Below are 11,342 nucleotides of genomic sequence, written 5' to 3'. Positions count from 1 at the left end.
TACAGATCCAAAAATATACGTTTTTTAATTTAAAAATTCAAAAAATTTTAGATTTTTGGCATTTTTTTGCCAAAAATGTGTCTTAACTCTTTTATTAATAAAATAAAATTTTTATTAAGAACATATAACAATTTTATAGTTTTCTAAAAGGTATCTTTACGCAGAACGCTTTGGCGTAAAAAACTTGTCCTATTTTTTGAAAATGTTGCCACTGCGTCCTTCCGAATATGACCTATTTTTTATCAAAACTTCAACTTTGGGCGACATGTTCTAAAATCCCAAAGCTGGGATCAGAAAACTGAAAGCAGTTTTGGAAACCTCAATATGTTTTCTATTTACTCCAAAAGTATTTTCCCAGCCCTGAAAGAAATGTGGACCCTATGGGCAAAAAAGTAAAAAATCCCATTTTTGGGATTTTCATTCCTATTTTTGGGAATTGCGGGATTCCCTTTGACCTTTTCAATTTTTTTTTGCATATTCTTATTTGAAATGACAAATTTAACAAGCGTTGAAAATTTCATTGAGTTTTGTTCATAAATAAAGATTTTGTCATATATTACATATTTGTTTAATTTCTAAAACTATGATTTATATCAAAATTTTAATAGGATCGCAGATAGCTACAACAATTTAGTCCATATTTATCCCTTAATATCATTTTTTAGTTAGATATGGAAATTCTCGACCCTTTACAAAAAATTTCAAGCCAATATCTCAATTACATTCAAAAATATGTTCATTTAAACCTGTGTCCTTTAATTTCATCTTTTTCATATTTTAGTATTAAGTATGACAGCACATATTTAAATCTTATATTTACCTATTTTCTATTTGTTTGCTTATCATTATAATTGAAAGGTCCTATTATGCTTAAATTTTCAAAAATTTATAACTATTTTTTACCTAAATTTTTTCGACAGATCATTTCGTTCTGTTTCGTTTATGATCATGTAGGTAAAAATATACAGGTAATGATAATTTCGATTCATTCACTAATAAGAAATATCAATGACTGAATTACAGGTTATAGTAATATAGTCCTAAATGTTAATAGGTAGACAATTCGTAATTTTTTACTTTGGAATAGCTGTATCGGAAATGACAAGAATTGGTATATAAGTAAACTTCTCAGATTTTAAGTACCATATTTAATAAATCTACAATGAAGATTACATTAAAGTACGAAGAGTTGTGTTCCGTTTTATGGAGTATATCTTCAAAAGGGCCAGAAAGAATTGAAGACATTTCAAATTATATAAAAACTACATATAGTAGAAAAGTAGACAAAACAGGCATATCAAAAATTGAAAACTTTTTAAAACTTTTTGATGTAAAAAGTAAGTCTGTGGATGGAAATCAAAAGAAATTTCGATTAAAATTTTGTAGTTGGATGGAAACTACTACGGAAATCTCAACTTACAACACATCAACAGGAGCGCCTTGCAAGTCATACGAAGACTTATGTTCAAGGTAAAAAAAAAAGAGGGTCACACAAAAACTTTTTTCAATCTCAAATGAGGAAATTGCTGATACATTTAACGAAATGCTGAAAAAGGAAAACCAACATATGGATGTCGTACATATTGCAACTATTCTTCCTAATGCATCACCAAAACGACTTATGCGAATTGTGGAAAGTATACCAACTCCAACATCATAATCAAATTTTACTGAAGAGGAAGCAATAGCGCTTATGTTGGAACTGGGTCTCAGTCGAAATAAGTACCAAATATTAAGGAAAGCTCTGCATGAAAAAGGACACAATATATTACCATCATACAAGGCGATCCAGGAAAAAAAAAAACAAACTATCCTACTAAATCAACAAAAAATAATGAAGAATTGAAAGAACTGAGAGCTGCGGAAAAAAGCATAATCCAAGAAGAATTTAAAGTTCAGATGGGATTAAACATCGACAAACCACTTTCAAGTTGCGGTAGTACAAATGACGGTAATACGTCGAGAAGGTTTTTTCGTGATTTTGAAATTACTTCAAAAATAACTGGAATCGACAAGGAGTTGCTTCAAAGAGTTAACACTATTTTAATGGCACTGAATAGTAAACATAAAATTAATGAAAATCGATTTGGGGAATACACGTCTGAAATTTCTAAATTACTTGTATCTCTGTATCCATGGAGGGAACTAACACCAACAGTACACAAAGTATTGTGTCATGGTCAAATAATAATTGAATCGAATATTCTTCCACTTGGAGAGTTAACAGAAGAAGTCCAGGAAGCGAGGAATCGAGATTTTAAGCATGTTCAACTATTCAGCTCAAGAAAATGCTCCAGGCAATCACAGAATGAAGATATTTTTAATAGTTTACTTCTATCTTCTGATCCTGTTCTTTCAACTATGCGAAAAAGATGGATTTGTTATGAAACTCGGTGGGCGGGAAAGGTAATTTGTGTGGGGTGATTTAGGTGTTGTTGTGCGTGGCTCATAATAAAATTATAATTTTTTTTATTTTATATACAATATTATAATAAAATAATTAACTAAATAATTTTTAAAAATTGTCCAAATATTTTATTCAACACCAAATGTATGTTCTGTCATACTTAATACTAAAATATGAAAAAGATGAAATTAAAGGACACAGGTTTAAATGAACATATTTTTGAATGTAATTGAGATATTGGCTTGAAATTTTTTGTAAAGGGTCGAGAACTTCCATATCTAACTAAAAAATGATATTAAGGGATAAATATGGACTAAATTGTTGTAGCTATCTGCGATCCTATTAAAATTTTGATATAAATCATAGTTTTAGAAATTAAACAAATATGTAATATATGACAAAATCTTTATTTATGAACAAAACTCAATGAAATTTTCAACGCTTGTTAAATTTGTCATTTCAAATAAGAATATGCAAAAAAAAAAAATTGAAAAGGTCAAAGGGCATCCCGCAATTCCCAAAAATAGGAATGAAAATCCCAAAAATGGGATTTTTTACTTTTTTGCCCATAGGGTCCACATTTCTTTCAGGGCTGGGAAAATACTTTTGGAGTAAATAGAAAACATATTGAGGTTTCCAAAACTGCTTTCAGTTTTCTGATCCCAGCTTTGGGATTTTAGAACATGTCGCCCAAAGTTGAAGTTTTGATAAAAAATAGGTCATATTCGGAAGGACGCAGTGGCAACATTTTCAAAAAATAGGACAAGTTTTTTACGCCAAAGCGTTCTGCGTAAAGATACCTTTTAGAAAACTATAAAATTGTTATATGTTCTTAATAAAAATTTTATTTTATTAATAAAAGAGTTAAGACACATTTTTGGCAAAAAAATGCCAAAAATCTAAAATTTTTTGAATTTTTAAATTAAAAAACGTATATTTTTGGATCTGTAAACAATATTGATCTGGAATTTTTTGTATATTATTGGAAATTTTGTTGTCTAACTAACAAGAAAAAATTGAGTCCATTTGGTCCAAAATTACGCCCGGTATTCAAAAAAAAGCGGACCAAGGTATGGTAAATTTTGTATCACTAAATTTTTATATGCCTATAACTCGGATATTATAAGAGATAAGTAGTATGTCCAAGCATGTTTTTTCAAGATCTCGTCGAGCGCTTTCACAAAATATAAAAATCTTTGTATTTGGGTGAAAAACAAAAAAATGGCACGAGTTTAAAAATTTTACATGTCGTAGGTACCCTACTTTGAGCCGCCACAGCGCCGTCCCTGGGGCATCTGCAGGGTTCATCTTCAAAACTTAAACTCGAATACTCCTTGGCTACGCTCACACCAAATTTTATCCCGATCGGATCAGCCGTTTAGAAATGCCAGATTTATTTCCAAAAAATTTCCATTCTGCCCCACTGTGCGCTGCACAGTGGTATAGGAACAAAAAAGAGGGAAATAATTCGGTAACTTCTAAACGGTTAATCCGATTTTAAAGAAATTTGGTATGCACAAAGAGGAGGTGTTGTCGAGTTTAGGCTTTGAATTTGGACCTTATAGGCCAACCAGGGGCCCGGCGGGGGGTCCTCAAATTAGGACACCTCGGCTATGTTAAATTTTTAAAACAATCCTATTTTTTCATTTGAGTTCCGATTTAAAAAATTTCGTATATAGAATCTCCTCATCGAGCACTATAAAAAATGTCGTCGTAGCAGTAAATTATCTCTTATAGTTTAGGAGATATTCGCATTTGAAAATTAACATTTTAAAATTTTTACCGTCCTTACTTTAGTTTTTTGATAATAGCGGGTCCAAATATTCCCGATTTTCGCCATATTTTTTTTATTCGCTTAACAACAAGTTTATATATCAAGCAGTGAAAGAATTATGTAAAAATCATGACTGAGTCCAAAGTTATAGGCATTTTAATTTAAAAAATTAAAAAAGGCGATTTTTGCCATTTTTTTGGGAAAAAAGTATCTTTTTCTTTCTAAGTTATCTAAAAAGTTTCTAAGAAGATGTATATAGAATTTATACTTTTTGGAAAGCTGACTTTACATAAAATACGATAAATGAAACAAAACCTAAAAATTTTTGATACCGAGGGGCCCAGGTCCATCCAAAAAAACCCTATTTTTTATGGAAAATTCAATTTGGACAAAAATTCCAAATTCAAAACCTAAACTCGACAACACCTCCTCTTTGTGCATACCAAATTTCATCAAAATCGGATTATCCGTTTAGAAGTTACCGAATTATTTCCCTCTTTTTATTTTCCTATACCACTGTGCGCTGTATCAATAATGTATACAAATCTTTACATATTTGCTCTAACATTTAATATTGGTCATTTGACAATTTTTAAAAGTAGTTTTTTCATGTCTATATATCTTAAATTCACATAATAACCATATTTTTTCATTCAAATGTGTGAATAAAAAATTGTATTTGAAAATACAATAATTTAAATTGTTTTTTCTTTGTTTTGATTTTTTACACAAATGTGTTGATTTGAAATATTTGAATTTGGTTTTATTTAATATTTTTTTAATGAACAAAACTAAATAAAAATTTTATTGTATGATTAAATCAGGAAAAATAATCGAGTGTTCGAAAGACTAAGTCATGTTTAATTTCGCCTCCGCATTTTTTATTCTAAAATTACTATATTTAAAGTTTTTTTATTAAACCAAATTGAAGCTTTGTTTTGTTTGAACTTTGTGTGAAGTCTCTTTTCATTGTAAACAATCAACCAATTATTATAAGTGATTTTTCATAGAAAATAAATTATACATTAATTCTTATAAAATTTTAACATACACACAAACCAAAAATCAAAAATAACTAAACCCACAAAAGGAAAACAAAAACTTTTTGGCAAAAGTAAAGTAAACGTCAAAAAAACCCCTCTGCTGAGAGGACACCCCACCTTTGAGAAGAGGAAAACCAAAGAAAACTAAGATAAAAACAAAACACAAATAACCATGAGTACTGTAATGGAATGCAACCAAAAACAACAACTCTCTCGACAACAACATCAGACTCAATACAACAGCACACCTAATATGCGTGCTCCAAAGAGAATGAGAGAACAAATACCAAACTCTTTATTTGAGTACTCTGTTTGTCCTCGAATGATTCTCCCTTTAAACTTCTCAACCTTATTGATAAGAGATTTGAGAATATGATGGAGTTTATAACAACAAAGTTTGAGGAAAGTGAATCTCGTATGAAGAAAATGCTGCATGAAAGATTTAATGAGCTTAAGAGCGACATTGTGGATATTAATGAACGTGTAACTAAACTTGAAACAGTCGCGGAAGATATTATTAGCCTGAAGACGGAAATACAGATTTTGAAAACTCAAATACAGCATCAGGAAAATTCTGTTGTTGCAACTGACCTTAGAATAAATGGTATTCCATTCGATAAAAACGAGAATTTATTAAAACTTTTCGAGTCTTTATGCCATTTACTCAATATCAACTCCACAGCAGTTAAATCCATTTATCGTTTGCAAAACAACAACAATAAAATTAATACTTATTCCCCTGATGCTGTAATTATGGTTAAGCTATTTTCCTCGTATGATAAGAACTTTATTCTGAAAACACTTGCCAAGTTTAGAAAGGAATCAGGAACACCGCTATTGCTACACCATATTGGTCTTAACAGCGACCGTCCCTTTTATGTTAATGAGAACTTGACTTTATCTAATCACAAAATTTTGCAATCGGCACTTCGTCTTAAGAAAACTGGCAAACTATTTTCAGCTTTTACCAAGCGAGGACTGGTTTACGTTAAGCTAAATAAGGATGTTAAGCCTGTACGTGTTGAATTTATCTATGAGTTGGACGATCTTGAAAAATGTTGATCACAACACTCTTGCTTTTGAGCTGTCGCTTATAGATTGGGAATCTATTTACTAAATGTCATCTATCGATGATCAACTAAAGTTTTTGGAAGCCAACTTAGAAAAAGTTTTTATCAAAATTGTGCCTCTAAAAAAGGTTACAAGGAATTGCAGAAAGATACCATGGTTCAATAATGATATCAGAAATGCAATCTTCCAAAGAGACAAACTGTATTCACGTTGGAAGCGTTTTAAAACAACTGAATTAAATAACGACTTCTGTACCGCTAGAAGACTAGTCAATAATAAGATAAAGAGTGCAAAGATTGCATACTATAGTAGGATTTTTACGTGTTCTATTGATTCAAAGAAAATGTGGAAGAATATACGAGATATCGGAGTTGGAAAATCCAAAGTTTGTGTTGAATCAGATGTTGACGTTGAAGCGCTAAATTAAAAGTTTACCACACTTCCCCTTGTGCAGTCAAATCCAAAATTTTATAATTGTAATGTTGACACTTTCGCACAAAACAACGTTTTCAGTTTCAACTGCGTAAATGAAGCCGATGTCTTCTCTAGCTGTAATGCCATTAAATCAAATGCTGGTGGCCTCGATAACTTTCAACCAAAGTTTTTAAAGTTAATTTTGCCTTCCATACTACCTTATATTACATATATATTTAACAATGTCATAACAAAAAGTACATTTCCGGAAAAATGGAAGCAAGCAAATGTAATTCCTATACCTAAGTCCAACGGTGATTATCGTCCAATAGCAATTTTGCCCTACTTGTCAAAGGTCTTTGAAAAGCTTCTGCATATCGAAATATATGATCATGTTAATAATAATAATTTACTTACTGATCGGCAATCGGTCTTTCGAACTAAACACAGCTGTATAACTGCTCTAATTGATGTCTCGGAAGAAATAAGGAGCAATATTGATAAAGGTTTAGTATCCTTATTGGTACTTTTAGACCATTCTAAGGCTTTCGATATGGTAAATCATGATATCCTTTGCATGAAATTAAAAAAATCAGTTTACCTTTTCCCCATCTTCAACTCATTTAATATCATATTACCTTACAAATCGTCATCAATTGTTTTGCGCTAATAACACAAGCTCATGTCTATTGCCTGTCGAGAAGGGAGTTCCACAAGGCTCTATTCTTGGTCCCCTCCTATTTACCATGTACATTAATGATTTAACACAACAAATATTGCACTGTAACTTACATATATATGCAGATGATGTACAAATTTACATTAGTGATCATGGTAAAAACATTGTTAATTGCATTCGAGAACTAAATGAGGATTTGGGTCGCATTTATAAATGGGCAACTGCTAATGGTCTCTGTATAAATCCCAGCAAGTCAAAATGTATGGTTATCACTAATAAATCAGTAAGATCAAAGTTTGAACCGGTTATAACCTTAAATAATCAAAGAATTGAAAATGTCGAAACTATGAAAAATCTGGGAATAATTTTTAACAATAATCTAACATGGAATGATCACATAAATGTAGCTGCTGGAAAAACGTATACCATGCTTCGAACCCTATGGAAAACTCAATTTTTTACACCTTTAAGAGTCCGTACATTACTTGCTAAAACTTTTTTAATGCCTACGCTTATATATGGATCCGAACTTTTTTCATGCTGCGACTACACAAGCTATAGAAAACTGGAGATTGCATACAATGCCATACTTAAATATGTATATGGACTTCGAAAATTTGATCATATCACACCATTTAAATGAAATTTATACAACATAACGTTTGTTAACCTGTTGAAAACTCGATGTCTAACCTTACTGCATAAAATTATCTATACTCATATACCCTTACCTCTTTAATAGGCTAGTATTTCTCAGATCCCGCAGGTCAATGAACTTAATGCATGTCAGATATAAAACTCTGACATCATCGTGGCAATTTTATACACAATCTATTCGACTTTGGAACTTATTGCCTACAAATATTCAATTAATAAGCAACGACATACATTTTAAAAGGGCCTTATTTAAATATTTCTCGTAAAAGTTTTAAAACATCACTCAACACCTTGTTTTATTTTTTTGAAATTACTCATATTTGTTTGTTCCGATTTAATGTATAATTTTTTCATCAAAATTAATTGTTGCTATATGTTTTGTCAATATTTTTGTGCAGATATGTACCTTTAATATATCTTATTGTATTTACTATTCAATCTCAATTTTTCAGTTTTCTAACCAATACTGTAACTATAAGATTTTTTTTAATGTCTTGTTGTATTGGATATCAAATGGAAAATAAATAAATAAAAGGAGTATTATAGGAAAATTTTTTTCTGTTCTCTGATCCAAACATACTTAATCTACTAGATTTGATTTAAAACATGTCGAAATGTATTTTTTCGGCTATAAATTCAAATTGAATGTTTTCATCAAAAAAGTGACATTGAATTTCGAAGTAAAAAATAACATAACTTTTAAATTAGAGGTATTTAATAAACTTTTTTTACAACTTTTAGTTTTTATTTTAATTGTGTAAATTTAAATACAATTAACATTATCGGCGAAACCACACCATTTATTATATTCACCCTTGTTGTGTTTGGCGTAGTCGAAAAACGATACGCAAATTTAAATGATTTTGAAACATCCTGTTAAAGATCTGTCAAACAAGTGTTTATAAATAAAAAAGTAAATATAGTCAAATTTTAAAATTTTTGGTGAAATTGCTGTGTTATTTTACTTGTGAAAATGTTAAGTGTAGCTTTTTATTCATCTTCATCGTCTGAAGATGAAGAAGCTGTCAGAATTCAAGAAATAAATGCTGTAAGGAAGCAGTTAAGACAGCAATCAAATATTTTTAAACTTCCAAACATAAAGTGAGCTTAAAAGCAATAACGTATTACAAATATATTGGTATGTAACAATGTTTATATTTGTTTCAGATTTATTAGTTATTTTAGACTTAATAAAGATTCTTTTAAATACGTTTTAAATAAAATTTCACACAAAATGCATGACCCAAAAAGAAACACAGCTGTATCAAAGCTAATCAAGCTAACGGCAACAATTAGAATACTCGCCGAAGGCAGCTACCAAAAAGGTGCTGGGAATGATCATTATGTGAACCTCTGTCAAACAACAGTAAGCGAGTCTTTTAATGAGTGCATAGAAGCGATGTACAGTGAACTTTGTCCAAGATGGATTACATTTGAAGTTGACGAAGCAAAACAAAATGAAATCAAGAGACACTTTTATCATAAAACAGGATTCCCTGGTGTAATTGGTTGCATCGATGGAACGCATGTTTCAATTATACCTCCACCAGTTGTAGATCGTTTCAAATATTTTAACCGAAAAGGATTCTATTCTCTTAATGTCATGCTGGTAAGTACAAAATTGTATTTTTTCAAACAACACTTCTAAATTCGTATAAAACATTTTAGGCTTGCGATCACAGACTTCGCATTTCTTACATTCAGACACATTCTCCTGGGTCGAGCCATGATTCTCTAATATGGAACATAAGTGACTTAAAGCATCACTTAAAATAAAGATTTGAAAATGGAGAAAGAAACACATGGCTGTTAGGTAAATACATTTTTGCAAACACATTTGTTTTTATTTAAATTATTTTATCAAAACTAATTAAATTTTTGTATATTTCTACGCGATGCAGGTTATCCGTAGGAGCCGTACCTGAGAACACCATTCCGATTGGCGCATCAGGGTTCACCGGAAAGTAACTTTAATGAAATGCATTCCCGAACAAGAAATGTAGTGGAGCGGAGCATAGGGGTATTAAAAAACAGATTTCGCTCTTTACTTGGTGCCCGGCAACTGCACGATAGCCCTGAGTTTGCTGCAAAAATTACAGCAGTTTGCGCTTCTCTACACAACATTTGTGTTCATGTTAATATAGAATGGCCTGAAATTGACGTAAGCGGTGAAGTTACACATGACCATGTTGATGAAGACAACTTAAGCGCATCAAATATCCGAAAAAAAATTATGGAACAATTTATTTAATATTTTAAGATTAGTTTTTTATTACATTTATTAAAAAACATATCTGTTTCTGTATGTATGCTTTAAGTAACGTGTCCTATGATTTCAATTGATCTTTGAAAATAATGTATTCAGTAAAGTACTCGGCTCTTCTTCAATTTCGTTAATGTCAGTAACAGAGTCTAAATTTGGCTTGGGGTCTGGTGAATCATTTCGCGTTCTCTTAATTCCAAATGGATCTCTATGTTCGGTAACAGCACGCATGTCTAGTAAATTAATTGCTGCTTCTTCGACAGCTGAAAAAGTATTTTTATTGAACGACCCACCACCTGTAGCATAGCTTTCAGCTTTATTATGAATTAGTTTTTTTTTTCAATTTAAATTTAAAATCGGCCCACACTTTCATCCAACCTTCTCCGGAACGGGATGGGGGACCCATAGAATTTAGTTCTTCTGAAACGGTGTTCCACTCCTCTTTAATATTTATTTTATTTAAACTTTTATGGAAGCCCTTCGGCAAATATGGTTTTTGCTCCAATATTGCTACTAACTTCGCAAATTGTGTGGCAGTTGTGATCTTTACTCTGAAATATACACCAGAGTTATGTACACAAGTACATAAAAACTCAATCATATTTCAATGATATTAAATTTTTTGCATGCTTACATTTTATTTCCTTCCATTGCATTTATTTCTCAAATAATTTTAATAATGTCGTGATCAAAATGTTAAACGACAATTTTTTGTATTTTTGACAGGCAAATAGCCAAACACGGTACCATTTTTGTAATAGATTTGAAGAGTGTCGTATTCATTGGCGTTTTTTGCCAATCACGGTACCATTAAAAAAAAAGTCTAGTTTACGCCGCAAAAACGACAAACACAATAAGAGTTTTTTAATTTTAAATGATATATGCATGTATATTTTGCTACTTTGTAGGGATGTGAATATAATGAGCAATAAACGGCTTTCATATGATGGAAGATTTATTTAAGGATTCCAATATTTTTGAATATTGGGAATTTGTTCAACAGGATGGAGCTAAGTTTGTGGTTAGATCAGAAA

General features: G+C 30.9%; 1 pseudogene; it reads left to right on the top strand.

Annotated features, from left to right (window-relative positions):
• Positions 1-9,007: 9,007 nt before the first annotated feature.
• LOC119616155 lies at positions 9,008-10,252 on the top strand (annotated as a pseudogene).
• The last annotated feature ends 1,090 nt before the right edge of the window (positions 10,253-11,342 follow it).

Source organism: Lucilia sericata, unplaced genomic scaffold (genome assembly GCF_015586225.1).
Source record: "Lucilia sericata isolate MDLA Ls3-8-SP2 unplaced genomic scaffold, ASM1558622v1 Contig000060F_arrow, whole genome shotgun sequence".
NCBI classification, from domain to species: Eukaryota; Metazoa; Arthropoda; class Insecta; order Diptera; family Calliphoridae; genus Lucilia; species Lucilia sericata.
The sequence above is the reverse complement of the archived record's forward strand: the minus strand, read 5'-3'. Positions and strand labels throughout refer to the sequence as shown.